Genomic DNA, 16,228 nt, shown 5'->3' on the forward strand with positions numbered 1-16,228 from the left:
ACCAGGAATCGAACCCAGGACCCCGAATGCAGGCCCCCTGCATTGGGAACACAGCATTTTAGCCAATGGACCAACAGGGAAGTCCCATAAAACAAAATTTTTAAAAGAAGCTAAGTAAGATCTAAGTTACCTAAACAATCTGCTGGTCTGTCAATTTTCTAACAATGGTTTGGAATGGTCATCAGTGGTAGCACAGATGTTTGTGCTTGTGTGTATGTGTGTGTGTGTGTGTGTGTGTGTGTGTTCAGTCACTCTGTTATGTCTGATCCTTTGTGACCCCATAGACTGTACCCTGCCAGGCTCCTCTGTCCATGGGATTTTCCTGGTAAGAGTGCCAGGGTGGGTTGTCATTTCCTCTTCCAGGGGATCATCCCAACTCAAGGACAGAACCTGCATCTCCTGCCCAACAAGCAGATTCTTTACCACTGAGCCACTGAGGAAGCCCCCAGCATATATATTTACAATTATGCATATCAGTACAGGAGGCATATAAACGGTTTTCCTAGCAGTAAAAGAAAAATTTAATTTTACCATGTGTAAAACTCCCAATAAAATTTACCAAACTAAAGCAATTTCAAATGTCTGACAGACTTTCATAATGATAGTAGATAGAACTACTGTGAATCATGCTTAAAAATAAACCCCTAGGTTGTCATGGCCCTGCGTTCACTGCAACATCTATAAAAGCAAACAAAATGAAAAACCATCTGGCTTTAACTTTTTATCAGAGACAGTAATCAATCGCTCAGTGACCCACCAGACTGGCACTGTAATCGTTATCGAAACTAAAATATTTAGAAACAATTACTTAGATATTTATGCAATTAAATCAATGGAAGGCTTAAGTACATAGATGTCAGTACCTAAAGGCATGGAACCTGTATTTGGCATTAGTGCCTAATCTTTTTTCAATATCTCTTTACTCTTCTCCACTATCAACCCTACAACCTTACTATCATATTCTGTCATCTTACACTAAAAAAAAAAAAAAAAAAAAAACAACAGCAAATCTCTTTGTGTTGGTCTCATATGTTTACGGTTCCAGCAATTCGTTTTACAAGGTGATAGTTTACTTTTAAGTGGAAAAAAAAAAAAATGAAGATACCGATGCAGTAACAGAGGACAAATTGCTAGATCTTTTTTTTTTTTTCCTCCCAGGGTATGCTCTTATATCACAACCATAACATTGTGGAAGCAACACAAACTAAAAGGAATGAGACTGTGATAGGTAATTTTGCGCTTTCCACGCAGTTTCTTTCTGCTGATTTCATCCTTCACATTGATTTCATCCTGACTCTTTGCTTCTCTCTAGTTAAATGCCATTTTGGTGGGACTGTAAAACAAGGTGCCCTGTTGTATCCAGAGGGAGACAGATGATTCAGTAACATTTTGATGATCAGACTCCATCTCATGGGGCTTTAACTGTTGAACGGAGTTATGCAAGAACAGCATGAAAATAGCTCTGGTCTTAATGATTATAGCAATAATGAGGATACCTGTCCCTGTTTGACCCTGACGTTCTAGGTATCCTGTCACTTCTAAAGGTATCATTATTTTAATAACAAATAAGCAGGCCAGAATCAGTTTCTGTTACCTACAACTTAAAAACCTAAACTGATGACAATGGCAGTTCATTAATTTACTCCAAAAGATGTTTACCAATCTCTTGTGTGCTTGAAAGCATTCCAGACACCAGAAATGTAACAGAGAAACACATAAAAGATGAAAATAAGGCAATTTCAGCAATGTGTTAGTTTTACTAAGAGCTTACAGTATGCAGGACATTCCCCTGACAGTGTTGGATTATTCAGTTCAGTTCAGTTGCTCAGTTGTGTCCAACTCTTTGCAACCCCATGAACAGCAGCACGCCAGGCCTCCCTGTCCATCACCAACTCCCGGAGTCCACCCAAACCCATGTCCATTGAGTCGGTGATGCCATCAAACCATCTCATCCTCTGTCGCCGCTTTTCCTCCTGCCCTCAATCTTTCCCAGCATCAGGGTCTTTTCAAATGACTCAGCTCTTCTCATCAGGTGGCCATAGTACTGGAGTTTCAGCTTCAACATCAGTCCTTGTGCTGAACACCCAGGACTGATCTCCTTTAGGATGGACTGGTTGGATCTCCTTGCAGTCCAAGGGACTCTCAAGAGTCTTCTCCAACACCACAGTTCAAAAGCATCAATTCTTCACCACTCAGCTTTCCTTATATTCTAACTCTCACATCCATACATGACCACTGGAAAAACCATAGTCTTGACTAGACAGACCTTTGTTGACAAAGTAACGACTCTGCTTTTTAATATACTGTCTAGGTTGGTCATAACTTTTCTTCCAAGGAGCAAGTGTCTTTTAATTTCATGGCTGCAATCACCATCTGCAGTGATTTTAGAGCTCAGAAAAATAAACTCAGCCACTGTTTCCACTGTTTCCCCATCTATTTGCCATGAAGTGATGGGACCGGATGCTATGATCTTAGTTTTCTGAATGTTGAGCTTTAAGCCAACTTTTTCACTCTCCTCTTTCACTTTCATGCTCACACTACTCCACAACTGCACTCATCTCACATGCTAGTAAAGTAATGCTCAAAATTCTCCAAGCCAGGCTTCAGCAGTACATGAACCGTGAACTTCCTGATGTTGAAGCTGGTTTTAGAAAAGGCAGAGGAACCAGAGATCAAATTGCCAACATCCGCTGGATCATGGAAAAAGCAAGAGAGTTCCAGAAAAACATCTATTTCTGTTTTATTGACTATGCCAAAGCCTTTGCCTGTGTGGATCACAATAAACTGTGGAAAATTCTGAAAGAGATGGAATACCAGATCACCTGACCTGCCTCTTGAGAAACCTATATGCAGGTCAGGAAGCAACAGTTAGAACTGGACATGGAACAACAGACTGGTTCCAAAAAGGAAAAGGAGTGTGTCAAGGCTGTATATTTTAACTTATATGCAGAGTACATCATGAGAAATGCTGGCTGGAAGAAGCACAAGCTGGAATCAAGATTGCCGGGGGAAATATCAATAACCTCAGATATGCAGATGACACCACCCTTATGGCAGAAAGTTGGATTATTCAATCTTTACCAAACAACTCTGTGAGGCAGTAAGTCTCCCATTTTGACAAATGAAGAAACTGACCTGCCTGTTAGGTATCTGACAGGACAGAGACTGCTAGAAACCCACACAATACCCATTCTTTCTTGCTTTCTTCATAACAAGAAACCTAATTTTATTAAATGAAAATATATCCACCTAAACAGATTCCTTCGGTTCTTTGCATGAAGAAGTGGTCAGTGAGATTTGGCAGATGTTGGGTGAGATATACAGGAAGGTTCTATTTGAGGGAAGAGCTGGAACGTGCTCTTTTAATCTCCTCTCTGCCTCCAAACTTCCTACCTGGAATGTTGACACATTGGCTATAAATTCAGCAGTTTCTCATACTAGTGAGATAACTTTTAGAATAGAAGCCATAAACTAAGAATGGAAGTCTCATAAAGTAGACCAAGGCTAGCCAAACCACTGATTACAGAAAATATTGGCTCACCAGCTACTTATGTAAATAAAGTTTCACTGGAATGCAGACAAAACTATTAGAGAAACCAATAAGAGGCCAATTTTTTACAGAATTTCAATGCTAAATAGAGAGGTTGGGGCACTATTCAGAAGGTAACAAGGAACAAAAAGAAATACAGGAAAGGCAAGAATCCTGATCACATTGGGAAAATGTCATTTTGGAAAAATGTCGATGTCTTCATTTAGTTTCTCATTCACTTGGATTGTGATAGCTTCTTAACCTGCTCCCCAGGTCTCTCTCCTTTCCTTAACATGGCCTGTCCATGGGTATTCATGAGCTGACATGATTCCAGAGGTCTGTCTGATAAATTACCAACAAGCTAATTAAAATTACAATAGTAATTTATTAATTACTATTAATTAATTTATTTATTTATTAATTAACTACAGGTTTCCACCTGGATACCTGCTCTGAAATTTACTAAAATCCCTCAAAAAAAATTTACTAAAATTTGGTATAAGAAACTCAAATTTAAAATGATGCATTAACATATATATGGAATTTAGAAAGATGGTAACAATAACCCTGTATACGAGACAGCAAAAGAGACACTGATGTATAGAACAGTCTTTTGGACTCTGTGGGAGAGGGAGAGGGTGGGATGATTTGGGAGAATGGCATTGAAACATGTATAATATCATATATGAAACGAGTCGCCAGTCCAGGTTCGATGCACGATACTGGATGCTTGGGGCTGGTGCACTGGGATGACCCAGAGAGATGGTATGGGGAGGGAGGAGGGTTCAGGATGGGGAACACATGTATACCTGTGGTGGATTCATTTTGATATATGGCAAAACCAATACAATATTGTAAAGTTAAAAAATAAAATTAAATTTAAAAATAAATGAATAAAGTCGGTGGATTGGACTTGAAAAAAAATAAAATAAAATGATGCGTTAAGACTGTCATACAGAATGAAATGTCAGAAAGAGAAATACAAATATCGTATATTAATACATATATGTGGAATCTAGAAAAATGCTACAGATGATCTAAGTGCAAAGCAGAAATAGATACACAGGTGTAGAAAATAAATGTATGGACACCAAAGGGGGAAGTGGGGTCGTGGGATGAATTGGGAGATTGGGATTGACATATATATAGACATTATTGATACTACGCATAAAATAAATCACCTACATATAAAACAGATCACTAATGAGAACCTACTGTATAGCTCAGGGAACTCTGTTTAATGCTTGTGGTGACCTAAATAGGAAGGGACTCCAAAAATGGGGAACATATGTATACACATAGCTGATTCACTTTGCTATAACAGCAGAAAGTACTAACACAAATTGTAGAGCAACTATACTCCAATAAATATTTATTTTTAAAAAAGACTGATTAACGAACATTCTTCAAATCTTTACACAAATTGTTTTCTCAATAAAGTCTTACCTGGTCATTCAATTTACACTTGAACATTCATACATACCATCCCTCCATTACACTTTTGTTAGGAATATAATATCTTATTATCAAATGTTCATATCAAATTTATTATGAAAAAGAGACATGTCTGACTCTGCAAACCCATGGACTGCGCAGCCCATGGAATTCTCCAGGCCAGAATACTGGAGTGGGTAGCTGTTCCCTTCTCGAGGGGGATCTTCCCTACACAGAGATCAAACCCAGGTCTCCCACAGTGCAGGCGATTCTTTAGCAGCTTAGTCACCAGGGAAGCCGAAGAATACTGGAGTGAGTAGCATATTCTTCTCCAGGGGATCGTCCCAACCCAGAAATCAAACCAGGGTCTCCTGTATTGCAGGTGGATTCTTTACCAGATAAGCTACGAATTAAATAACTAAAAATACTTATTTAACTAGCCTTTCATCTGAACCATATTTATTCGATTTTGAGTCACCATCCTCTCCTGTGCTCTAAGATAGAACTTCCATGAAGACATGGATTTTTATCTGTTCACTGCTGGTTCACAGGGCTTAGAAGGCTGCTTGGGATATGTAAATATTTACAGAACGAATTCACTTAAATGCTTTTTCCATAATGAAAAACAAGGATAGGGCAGTTAAAAGGAGACCCTGAAGTTGATAAAGACAAAATGGCTCATCAAGAAGGAGTCAGGAACAGAAGTCACCAAAGGTTTCACTTTCCCTAAAGCCACCTCCCCTCCCTTCAACTGACTGGACATAAACAAAATAAGTTGTGCTTAGAGATACAAAGCTTTTACAATTAAAAAAAAAAAAAAGCTTTACTTCACATAGCTTCTATGTTTGGTTGTTAAATATAACTGACTTCATATAAATGAGCATTTCCAAGGGATGCCATAATCGAGCTGTCAGTTAAGCAATATATAATAACAACACTTACACATGAGCACCAGGACAATACATAAATTACATCTAGATATTTAACAAAAACACTACATAGCTTTTCTTTATTTAGCATTATCTTGTCACCTTAGGTCTGCACTTTTTGTATCAAGGACAGGATTTCTAAATTGATCTAATCCATTTGCATTTCAGCAAGAGGTATTTAGAGGGTTATGACATCCCTGAAGGACTCAAAGTAAGTTCTCTGGTTCTTTGATCTGGTTAATTCCAACACCAGTATGCTCTGAATAGAATTTCTCCTTCTGACTCTTCTCCTAATGGAAGCCTTTTGATTTTCACAATTCTGGTTATTTCCAACTCTCACCATATGACATGCAGCCAAATAAGAAAATAAGTAAGGGTGGGGTAAAAATGAAGATGGTTTTCCTAATCAAATGTTTTAAACTAGATGAACTAACACATCATATTTCCTAAGCAAATATTTTAAACTAGCTGAAATAATGTATCATAAGTCTGTAAAGAAAAATGTTACATGTGTAATATTAAATCAAGAGGCATAGCTATGCCTCAGAAGGAGATGGGGATGATGGCAACATTTCCTTATAGTCTCCTTCTCTTTATAAATGTATACAAAGAAAATAACAGTATTCAGCTGAGATTTCTTAAGATGCTTTCAACAGACTTCCTGTTGTCCTGCATGGGGTTTTCTCTGGGCACATAAAATGAAAGTCAGGAAGAATCCACTCTGCTGGCTGTTGGAGTGCATTCTCAACTAGTCAATGGACATGCCACTTGGCTTAGTTGGTGGTAGGAAATGCTTACAGTGGAGGAGTTGGAGAAGGCTCTTTGGCCTGTTGTACCTGAATTAAAACATTTCTCCAGAATTAGGAAAAGAAATCAATCTCTTCACGAATAAGGCACAATGTCTAGATAAGGGGCTTCCTTGGTGGCTCAGGGGTAAAGAATCCACTGATTCATGCGGATTCAATTCCTGTGTCAGGAAGATCCCCTGGAGAAGGAAATGGCAACCCACCCCAGTATTCTTGCCTGGAAAATCCTATGGACAGAGGAATATAGCTGGCTACAGTCCATGGAGTCACAAAAAGAATCAGACACAACTTAGTGACTAAACAACAATAACAACGTCTAGATAAATGGATCTGATTGTCTGGATGTATGTTACTCACATTAAATGTACATTTCTAAATGATTATTCAAAGTCAGTGTGTAATGACTCCAATCGCTGAATAATGTTAATACATGCTAAGGTACACTGAAGACTCCATGTACATGAATTCTGGTGACTGAAAATATTTACTGGGATTCAAGGGTCATAAATCCCTAAAAATAAGGTAACCCATGGAAAAATCATAGGAGTGAAAAAAGAGAGCCAAAATATCAATCATAGAATTTCTGAAATAAAAATAGGATGAAATTAAATGGAACACTAAAGTTATCACTTGGTTTATAATTACTTGTTCATTTATCTATGAAAAGAAGTATAAATTGAGACCCAGTAACATGATAGGCACTGAGCCAAATGCTGGTGATGCAGTTATAAGACAGTTCCTTGATCTTGTTTGGTTGAAAGATCCACATTCAACAAAACCAACTACTCAAATAAATAATTATAAGCTGCAGTGTGTGTGCTCAGCCACTGAGTATGTCTGACTCTTCACCAACCCATTGACTGTAGTCTGCCAGGCTCCTCTGTCCATGGGATTTCCCAGGGAAGAACACTGGAGTGGATTGCCATTTCCTCCTCTAGGGGATCTTCCCAACCTAGGCATCAAACCCACATCTCCTGCATCTCCTGCACTGGCAGGAGGATTCTTTACCACTACCCCAAACTGTGAGTAAGTTACATGAGATACAGGTAATGGAACTCTATGAAAGAGCCCTGATTTAGATTAAGAGTTCCAAAGTGGAATACATGTAAAAGTTTTATTTAAATTAAATCATAAAAGTTGAGTGATAGTTATAAACTTGAGTGAAAAGAAAAACATTTTGAGCAGAGCCTGGAAGTGAAGACACAAACACAAAATAAAAGAATATAAATATTAGAAGACCTCCAGAGAAGGTAAGTGTGACTGGAGCCTGGTGAGGAAGAGAGGAAGGGACACGTGATTAGCTCACAGAAACAGGTAAAAGCCACACATGAACTTTCTTAGAGGCCATGTTGAGGATTTAGCTCAAGTAAAGTATGAAGCCACTGACATCTTTTGAGAAGGAGACAAACATATTCCCCAAATATCTTACAAAGTTTTTTTTCTTCAATGGATTGGAAGATAATACGAATGGAAGTGGGAAGGCCAAAACAGAAGGCTTTTCCAGTAACTGGATAAGAGCTGGAAGTGGCTTTAAGTAGGAAAGTCATAGTAGAGATGACAGTAAAAAGCCAAATTCAAGATACATTTCTGGAGTCATATCTGATAATGAACAGGATACATTGTGTGCATGATGAGGGGGTCAGGAATGACTCCTGTAGTTTTGGCTTGAGCACAGAGTACAGAGGGCTTCCCTGGTGACTCAGTGGTAAAGAACCCACCAAACACTGCACGAGACAAGGGTTCAACCCCTGGATCAGGAAGATGACATGGAGAAGGAAATAGCAACCCATTCCAGGTATTCTTGCCTGAGAAATCCCTTGGACAGAGGAGCCTGGCAGGCTACAGTCCATGGGGTCACAAAGAGCCAGACATGACTTAGCAACTAAACAACAGCAACACAGGGTACATAAGGGTGGAGTTTAAAGTTTCTAAATACTAGAGCTTCTCCAGGGGATCTTCCCAACCCAGGGATGGAACCTGGGTCTCCCGCATTGCAGGCAGACACTTTATCCGCTGAGCTACCAGGGAAGCCCCCAAATACTAGAGCAGTATCAAGTGTAAGAAGAAGAGAAAAACCAGTATATTTGTTTCGGGATGTGGTAAATTTGTGAAGAGAACTGGAGGTTTAAAGGATTAGTAGGTAGTGAGATAAGCCTAGAACTAATAAAAGAAATACAGAAGCATAATATTGTGAATTGTCTGATACAGACAATATGTGAAGATACGGAAATACAGTTCCCCTGATATGGCAACCAGACAGCTATGCTACTAAGCTCTGCCTTCAAGAAAAAACTTGCATTCAGCTGCAAAGGGTTCAGTTAGCTGACAGTTTTGAGTTCTTTTTCCTTCAGAATACATGTAGCTTTTGAAGCAAGGTCACATTCTTCAGAGGTAAAGGTTGATGATGAAAGATGATGGATGTATGAAGGTCATGCCACCTTTGTCCAATGGGGGAATCCTTTAAAGGCCCATATTTGCTCCAAAACTCCCCAGTGACTGGCTGAGACTGGCCTGTCTGCATTATAATCTGATGCTACTCATAACCAATGCTGCATCTTCCACCTTTCTTTTTTTCTCAGGTATTTGAGCTGCATTGTTGTCTGAAGGCTCTTTCTGCCTTATCTTCCTTTTCTTCTTTTTTATCTTTCACAGGAATAACTTGCAGATAAGCCTTTGTTTCTGTAACTCCACCTCACTCTTTGTTTCCTGGTGAAGGATCCTATGTGTAAAGATCCCAATAGGAAACAGAAAATAATACTATTAAAACGAATAAGTAGGAATTTAATAAAAGGATTATTTAGGAAGTGTGGACAGAGATTAGAAAAGCTATTAGAGGTTGGTGCTGTATCCTGCTCTAGCAAAAGCTGGGAACTTACTGACCCTAAGCCCAAATGGACTAGAGATGTTGCAGCTAAGAAACCTCAGAGTATAGAAGATCATCTGATAGGAGCCACAGACTTGCATAGTAGGATACTAGAATGTGTCTCCCTTTCAGTGATTTAGCCAGGGAGGAGATGGGCAATAACTTCCCCCACCGTGTTATCTTCCAAGTCTCCAGTATCCTCCCTTGCCTCACACTGACCAAACCCAATCATAAGCCATAGTGCAAAGACAGCCATTGGTGCAATCTATATGAAATCGCCCCATGAGTCACCAACCCAAGTGGGAGGAGGATAAGTAGGGAATCTGAAGGGACAAATAGGAAATATCAAGCACATCAGCACAAAGTGTGTGGTATGAGGAAGTGGGCCCAGTCAAAGCTTTAGGGCATTTCCAAATTAGCAATTACAAGTGGAAAAACACTGTGGGGGGAAAGACTATGGTGTTAAACCGACTACAGGAGGGAAAGAAAAGAATCTTTAAGGACAAGGAAGAAAGACACTTTTCAAAAGTTGCTAAGCAGTTAAATAAGAAGAGAACTGAAATATCCAATGGCAATATGCTGGTCTCTGGTGACTTCAACAAAGCAATTTCTCTGAAGCTGACTATGCCAGACTGAAATGGGTTGCACAGTAGAACTGAATGTGGGAAGACTGCGAATATCATCAACTCCTTGAGAACTGTGATTGTAGGGGTGAATGGAGAGTCAAAAGGAGTTATGGAGAGGAGAGAAGAATGTGCAGTGGATTTCATTTGTTTGTAGGACTCCCTGGGAAAAAACTTGTAAATTGAAGAGAATAATTTATAGTAAGAGTGATTCAAACTTCAGGAAAGAAAGCAACTGACTGGAGTTTCAAAGTCCTTTTATAAAGGATTTTAAAAGTCGTTAATAGTAGGAGAAGATAAGTTCCATGCATTACATAAGGACCAACATTAATCTTACCAATGTGCATAGATACAAGTGGTTTTATAGATTTGGTGCTGATAAAATGAAAGACTTCTGATTGACAATTTTGGTTTTCTCAATTTTTATATCTCTATATATCTATTATTACCTGAGAGATTAGTTAGGCAATGATAAGGGAAGAGGAAAGTAACAGTGTATAATTGAAAACAATTATACACCAGTGTGGTAAACTGAGCTCATCAAAGGCATGTAGTATAAACAACAGGCAGAGTTAAAAGCTAATGGGATATTGTTTTTCATTAATTTAAAATTATAACAGCCTGATTTTAATTGGTTAATTCTTAATATATTCTTAACCTACCACTTCTGAATCTGATAGCTCTGTATCCCCATTCAAGTTTGGAGTTGTCTTCCTGAGGTAAAGCAATTCAATTAATCTATCTGAGCTTTAGTTCCTTTTTCACGAAAAGTAGATAATACCACGCACCTCCCACAGGTATTATTAATGAAATAACATGTGCTCGGTGCATAACAAATAAAAGATTCTCAATAGCGGTTCCTTTTTCCTTGCTTTTGTAAGTAAGGATCTAAGATATATCTATAGTATTTAATTTATACATATATACAGTATGCATATGCAGGAAACAGATTAGAAGTCTAGAAACCTTTTAGAAGATTGTGTGGGTGGCTTAATATAAGACTCATAATTGAGTTATTTTTGAACTCTGCCAACACTTTCAAGGGAAATCTTTGATGATGTAAAACAGGGAAATAAATCAAGCTTTGTATTAATAGTTTGCATTTTGTAGTCCTGGTTTTTAACCTATTTTATTCTTCTTAAGAAAATTACTTTATGTGAATTTTCTTTTTTCTTTTCACACATAGTTTCAAGGAGGATACCTCTTAGGATAGAGAATAGACAGTAAGGGGAAATGATGATCATGCACTGGGTACATACAAGCTTTCTTAAATGCCCTTGTAGAACTCTATATTTATAGTACCTTTCCAACAGGTGCTGTCTGTTTCCTCCTTGTGTAATTGTGAGTACATTTACAACTCTTTTTTAGCCAGTAGATTACAGTGGAAGTGATGCTCTAGAAGAAAGCCTGAGGTAGTCATGTGAAGGAACCACCTGGAGATACCACGTGTAGGTGTACCAGTCAACAGTCTAGGGAAGTCTCGGGCAACATGCAGGATCACTCTCAAGTATGTGAGTGAAGACCCCTTTGGATGACCCCACCCCAAGTTATCCAGCAGTCCCCTTCTCCAAGCTGGTAGTTTCCTCAGAAGAGGCACCAAAGAGAGTAGAACAACAACAACAAAAAAAACAAGTGAACCCATGAAGCCCATTCTAAAAGCCTGAGCCACTGAGTTCATGAGTGTAATAAATGGTTGTTTTAAAGCATAGAATATTTTGTGGTTTGTTATGGGACAGTGAAAAGAACAAGTGACTTGGAGCAATATTTAACACATACAAAAAGTACAAAAAATATCATTTTACTATGGTGATGGTGATTACATTTTCATAGATGTTCAACTATGCAAAATGTATGTGAGTATATGAGTGCTTAACTGTTAATTTACTATTCTTACATTATACAGTCAACTTCATATGGCCAAGTATTTTCTATCTCCCTCTGAAGGGAGGAATAGAGCCTTTGGGAGTGGAGTATAAATATTTAATGTGGGTTTTCTTCTAACTTTGGACTTTACAGTGATGGATTGCCCAAAGACTGAGAATCTTGGAACAAAAAATCAAAACCTAGCAGGATATATTACTCAAAGGCAAAGATCATGAACTCAGAAAAAGAAAAGATACATTTCATATGCCAGTTTTTTGTTAGTGTTATATTTTGACAGGAAACAAGGCTTGTTTGTCTTCTATAAAGATTATCCAAGTATAAATTTAAGCCCAAATAAAGAGGAGAAAATGAAAAGGAAAAAGGATAACCCCTTCCTTCCACCTCCAGGATGGAACACGGATTAAGGAAGAATGCCATTAAATGGCTTTTTCAATCTATTTGACCTGGGACTTCTTCAATGGAAACAGTAGCTAGAGTGCTGACTATGGTAGACTGATAAACGTTTCTTTACTGTTTTCCACATCTAGCTTAAGAAAGCAGAAATTCACTAAAAATAATTCTTCAAATATTAACTCCTTTCTTGAAGAGCCTCCAATATAATACATTCAGATTTTGTATTGAATTAAGAATGCAGGTGCTTATAATCTTCTTCTATTAATTAAAAAAATAATAAATTCAGTCTCAGGCACTTCCTGTAAATTGATGATTGCTGGAAGAACTAGTATCTTTCAAACCTTTAATCCCTTGAAAATAATCAACTCTAAAGATGTTATTCAACTTCAAGTTACAGTACACAACTGCCTAAGGAAAATCATTATTGAAGTACACCAGGGACCTTTTTACCAAATGAAATTTGATGTTTGCTCTGAGGAACAAGTAATGCTTGCAGTAAATCCACAGTATAAAAACACAGAACTATATTCAATTTACAGACACACAGGTAGATATCAGCAATAGAATATTAAACATCTTTTATCAGCCAGTCCATCCTAAAGGAGATCAGTCCTGGGTGTTCTTTGGAAGCACTGATGCTAAAGCTGAAACTCCAGTACTTTGGCCACCTCATGCAAAGAGTTGACTCATTGGAAAAGACTCTGATGCTGGGAGGGATTGAGGGTAAGAGAAGGGGACGACAGAGGATGAGATGGCTGGATGGCATCACCGACTCGATGGACATGTGTTTGAGTGAACTCCGGGAGTTGGTGATGGACAGGGAGGCCTGGCGTGCTGTGATTCATGGGGTCACAAAGAGTTGGATACAACTGAGTGACTGAACTGAACTGAACTGAAAACTACCAAGGGTTCAAAATTAGTGATTTTTTTTTTTTTTTTTTTTTTACCATAAACTACAGAAACTTTTAGAAGTAAACTTGGACATTTTTTGAATGTAACAATTTTCCCTAAAATTTTTGTAAAAAAATGGTGGTTAAATTTCACATGACATTCTATAAGCAAAACATACATTGTCTCCATCCCTCTCGTCACTGCATTACAAAATATCTATATGACATCTTCTCTCATTCATTTGCCCTCAGCCCTCTTTATTCCATTATCAGCACTGCAATCAAGGTACCTTTTCTAAGAACCCATCAGCATTTGTGGCTCTGACTTCTGATCTGACCTCTGACATCCTTTAATGGTTCTTTATTACCTACAGAATAATGTCCAATTTGTATCATTAAGCATATAGAAGTCAACCATAAACTCTAAACTGACTAAGAGAACACAATTTTAGCATGGTAACCTCAAAGCCATATTTTCCCTAAAACTGTTACTTGGAACAATATTTAACTTCTTTATATCCTATCTTGGGCAAAATGATAATATAAATAATCTCAGGGGGTATTAAATATGTTGTGGAAGGCACCATATTTACTACACTGAATAACTGAATGGAAAGAAGGACTTTTTTTTTTTCTTTTTTTTACAGGTTAAGGTTTTACTCTTAGCCTGCAAAAGTTTGTCCTCATAATTAACAAAAGAACAAATCAACTAATGAAATCAGGTATATGTTAGTTGTTCTGAAGGGGAAAAAAAAAAGTGAACATTTCTATAACCAAAGAAACATACACAAAAAAATTGTTCTAATTCTGAAATTATTCTAAAATTCTGGAGCAATTCCTCAGGAGAAGCATGCTGTAGGGTAATGATTCCAGACAGCCTGTAGGACGTCCTTCAGAAACCAGAAACACTGACGAGCTGAACCATATGACAAAGGTTGTAATGTACAATAGGTTTCTTTAAAAAGGTACTGAAATTAAATTACTCTTTCTGAGAAGAATTCAAGGTGTGAAATGAGGTTGTGATATTTTAAATCAGGTCTATCTCAAAAAAGATTGAGGAACAGCAGCAGCTGTTTGGAGATCAGCAGAGAAATGGCACACCTCAGCCTCTCCTGGTTAGAAAGGCCTAAATTTAGCAGCACTTATAAATTCAAGGAGAGCCTAAATCACCCATGAGAACTCTTTTCCAACTAAAGATTCTATCTTCAAAGTTCTTTTAGAGACAAGATGTATATCCCTTCCACTTAAGGCATATACTTTAAATCTTGAGATGTTTGTTAAAATTGTTTCTACGACATACTGGACAAGGATGAAGAACTGAACATTTGATTCTATAAATGTGTATCTCCATTAATCAACAGACATAGCTGACTCTCATACACTCACACAAGCACACACACAAAACACATGTACCCATTTTGTCAGAGACTGAGCATGTTGCTTTCCTGAGTTAAAAGTGATTAAACTCTTTTAGTCTCAGATATTTAGCAAAAGCATTTTTGAATTCATGTTTTTGGAAAGACCAGATTCTTTCTATACTCAATTCATTGTTCTCATTTTAATTTCTAAATATTAACACTCTATTTTGATTGCAAATGACTTTGGATAAAACTCTATTCTTTTGAAGAATAGCTCATGTGTACTTTAAAAGATATTTGTTTACCCTGAGAATAGGGCAAAAGTAATAAAAACATAAAATATAATGTAAAACACTCAAAAGACAATATATAAAAATATCATTTTATAGTTATACTATGGCATTTAGTGTCAATTTAGATGATGCAATAAATAGTAGTAATTAAATTTTCCCTAAACCTATAGTACAACTGAATTTCTGGATTTCCATCCATTTTAATGATAGAAATAATACCATAGTCAAATATGAAATCTTATAATATTCAAGATACTTTTTATAAGGGAACTTATAACTGAATAACTTTCAAGGAATAAACTTTGCCTTATTAGCCTCCTGAGGCTTATTTCTAAGAACAGAAAAATTCCAGATTAAATTGTAAAAACGGCCTGCTTGGAATATAGCACATAGATCCCCAGGTGTCCTTTGAAAAAAGTTTCTCATTGAAATACAAACATAAAAGTTCTTAGTTACAACTGGTATTTTTCCAACTGGTAAGCATACATTTTTTTCATGCATACAAACTCACTCACATCTTCTAAAGTTCAGATGTTAACACCACTATTTATCATTTCTGCCGCCGCTGCTGCTAAGTCGCTTCAGTCATGTCCAACTCTGTGCGACCCCATAGACGGCAGCCCACCAGGCTCCCTGTCTCTGGGATTCTCCAGGCAAGAACACTGGAGTGGGTTGCCATTTCCTTCTCCAATGCATGAAAGTGAAAAAATAAAGTGAAGTCGCTCAGTTGTGTCCGACTCCTAGCGACCCCATGGACTGCAGCCCACGAGGCCCTTCTGTTCATGGGATTTTCCAGGCAAGAGTACTGGAGTGGGGTGCCATTGCCTTCTCCGATTTATCATTTCTAGCTTCTTTTTTTCTTTTACTGTGTCTTTAACATATAGATAGATAGATAGATGTGTGTAGGTATAAAGTAAACACTATATAGTATCATTTTATATGTTTTGTCACTTTATATACTTTGTATAACACTTTCTATAACTTGCATTTTTCACTCAATTCTTCTATACATAAATATCTACATACATTCATTCATACATATATATGTGAATGTATAGCTCTGATTCATTCATTTTTACTGCTCTGTGGAGTAAAAGTATTCATTGTATCAATACATTGTATCAAAAAAGAATAAAATAACTTGGAATAAATCTACCTAAGGAGGGAAAAGACCAGTACTCTGAAAACTATGAAAGAAATTGAAGCAAACTCAAACAGATAGAAAG

At 37.5% G+C, this 16,228-nt stretch overlaps 1 protein-coding gene across 7 annotated transcripts in view; it reads right to left on the reverse strand.

Moving 5' to 3' along the window:
• Positions 1-16,228, reverse strand: part of DGKB (diacylglycerol kinase beta) — an 885,919-nt gene that overhangs the window by 809,841 nt on the left and 59,850 nt on the right. The gene's annotated exons all lie outside the window — the stretch shown is intronic.

The sequence above is a fragment of the Bubalus bubalis genome, chromosome 8 (genome assembly GCF_019923935.1).
Source record: "Bubalus bubalis isolate 160015118507 breed Murrah chromosome 8, NDDB_SH_1, whole genome shotgun sequence".
Lineage (NCBI taxonomy): Eukaryota > Metazoa > Chordata > Mammalia > Artiodactyla > Bovidae > Bubalus > Bubalus bubalis.